The sequence below is a fragment of the Ursus maritimus genome, unplaced genomic scaffold (genome assembly GCF_017311325.1).
Source record: "Ursus maritimus isolate PB19 unplaced genomic scaffold, ASM1731132v1 scaffold_23, whole genome shotgun sequence".
Lineage (NCBI taxonomy): Eukaryota > Metazoa > Chordata > Mammalia > Carnivora > Ursidae > Ursus > Ursus maritimus.
The window spans coordinates 34,594,457-34,597,347 of record NW_024424786.1 but is presented as its reverse complement, the minus strand read 5'-3'; positions in this window follow the sequence as shown (position 1 = coordinate 34,597,347).

Here is a 2,891-nt window from a genome sequence, read left to right as displayed (position 1 = left end):
TGCACAAAGAGACATATCCAAAAATATTCATGGCACAGTGTAATAATGAAACTCTGGGAAGGACTTAGATGTGCACCAGTCCGGGGACAGGTAAATTATCTGCTGTATAGTAATATCGTGGCACAGTAAACAGAAAAATTGTCGTCAATATATGATCCTGGGGAGTTCTCTAAAATATGATATGGAAGGTAAAATAGCAAATTGTAAAACAGTGTCCAGTATGGCCCCAGACGCCTGGCACTGAATCACAGCTCTGCTACTTGCTAGCTCTACAATCTTAGGAAATTTACTTAACTTCTCTGCCTCAGTTGTTTCATCTATAAAATGAGAATAATAATAGTACCCAATATTGATTTTGAGGGCCAAAGGACTTAGTCTAGGTAAAACCCTTAAAACAGTGCTTGGCACAAATTAATGCTCAATAAATAGCTATTATTATTATTTATAGATTCATATCTGCAGGAAAATATAGAAATATAGATTTGCTAAGAAAAATTATCCAAAACTTGGAAATAATGGGGAACGTGAGTGGCATGTCCTTTCGATGTTACCGTGGGACATTACTTACCAGGCCCACCCAAGGATTTATTTAGGAAAATGTACCAGGTTCGACCCATGGTTACCACTGATTAAAAGTTCCAGACTCGGGGCGCCTAGGTGGCACAGCGGTTAGGCGTCTGCCTTCGGCTCAGGGCGTGATCCCGGCGTTGTGGGATCGAGCCCCGCGTCAGGCTCCTCTGCTAGGAGCCTGCTTCTTCCTCTCCCACTCCCCCTGCTTGTGTTCCCTCTCTCGCTGGCTGTCTCTATCTCTGTCAAATAGATAAAATCTTTAAAAAAAAAAAAAAGTTCCAGACTTATTGAAGATACATGTTAACTTAGAAATTTTTGTCCGGTAGAAATGCAAACAATATCTGTCTCGTAGAAAAAATAACCCCTAGTTCATAGTTTATTGCCATATAGGACAAGAATCACTTGAGCATCTAACCTAGCAATCTTCTCTTAACTTCCTTCTAAATTAATTTTCTTTTATTATTTTTATTAAGTTTATTGCCTATAAATTCCCATCCCCGCAAATGTTCTTTGAACTGGCCTTTATATCTTAGCGTTTTTCTCATTGGTAAATTGAATAAAATCTTCGATATGTGGTCTTTTATATTTGTATGAGTCACAGTTTTAATTTTTTTTGAAAATTATGCTTTCATAGACTATAAAGGCTACAAGTCGAATTTATGATAATGGTCGTGCCTAGGGAGGGAGGGGCATGGGACCGGGGTAGAATACATGGTGACCTTTGGTGTGTTATTTCCATGATTAAAAAAAAAGATCTGAAGCATATATAGTAAAAACATGTACATTTACTAAGTAAAAGTGGTGGACATAAGGGTGTTTGTGATATTAATGTCTGTGTTTTCAATTTGTCAAAAAAAAATTCTCAAAAAGTAAAGCAGTAAAGTACTGAAGTATATTCTTGTTAGGGCAAAATAGAAAGTTCTATGATGCACTCATTAATTCCAAGTTATTGACCAGGCCCTAATTAAGAGGACAAGGCATTGTATAAAGACTCGTAGACTGGGACCCAGAAGACATGGGCTAAACTTTTGAGTCTAGAACTAATTAGCTGCATGACCCAAGCAACTTCTTTCTTTGAACATCATTTTTGTTTCCTTTAAGACAAACACTGAAAAATTATGGGGCATACCACTCCACATACAAATTTTAAACTGTACACTAGGTATAAGGAATTGTAAGAAAATCTTAATTTTTCTGTGTTGCTTCAATACCTTTTAAAATTATTATGAAGAAGTTCAAATATACACAAAGCAGATAGTATGATAAACTTTAACTCTCATGTACCGATCACCCAGCCTGGACAATGATCGACTTACAGCCACTTCCTGCTTCATGTCTCCCCACGCCCCTCCTCCCACCCAGACTTTTTTTAACCTTTTGATTTTGACATGATTTAATATAGTTTCATTTATAATATATTTAATATACTTTTTAAAGTTGCAAGAATAGGGGCGCCTGGGTGGCGCAGTCATTGAGCGGCTGCCTTCGGCTCAGGGCGTGATCCCAGCCTTATGGGATCGAGCCCCACATCGGGCTCCTCCGCTGGGAGTCTGCTTCTTCCTCTCCCACTCCCCCTGCTTGTGTTCCCTCTCTCGCTGGCTGTCTCTCTCTCTGTCAAATAAATAAATAAAATCTAAAAAATAAAAAATAAATAAAGTTGCAAGAATAACACAAACGTCATATATCCTTTACCCAGAGACACCCTTAGCTTATACATCTATATACATGTGGATATATACACATAGAATATTCTATAGATAGGAAATTTTTTCCAAACCACTTATCACTAAACACTTCAGTGAGTAGCTCCTAAGAATAGGTCATTCTTGGGGCACCTGGCTGGCTCAGTCCGGGGAGCATGGGACTCTTGATCTCGGGGTCATGAGTTTGAGCCCCATGTTGGGAATAGAGATTACTTAAAAAATAAAATCTTAAAAAAAAAAAGAAGAAGAAGAAGAAGAAGACATCATTCTCTTCCAGAGTCAGTACAGTTACCAAAACTGGGACATTTTACAGTGATACAGTGCTATTATCTGACCCACTGTTCATATCAGCTCTTATCAATGATCTCCAAAATGCCCTTTCTTTTTTTCCCCATGTACCCACCCAGATTATTTTAAAGCAAATTCCAATTTCTTATCGTCTCCTGGTGCTTTTTAAAAAATGTCCAAAGATGCTCTTTTTCTAATGTGTACGCCTGAATGTCGCTGGTGCCCGGAGCACCTGCTCTTCTCCTGGGGTCATGCAGTCTGGACGCAGAGGGCCCGCTGAACCATCACACCTCAGCTGAGTGCCCGCTGAGTCTCTTCAGCTAGAACGGG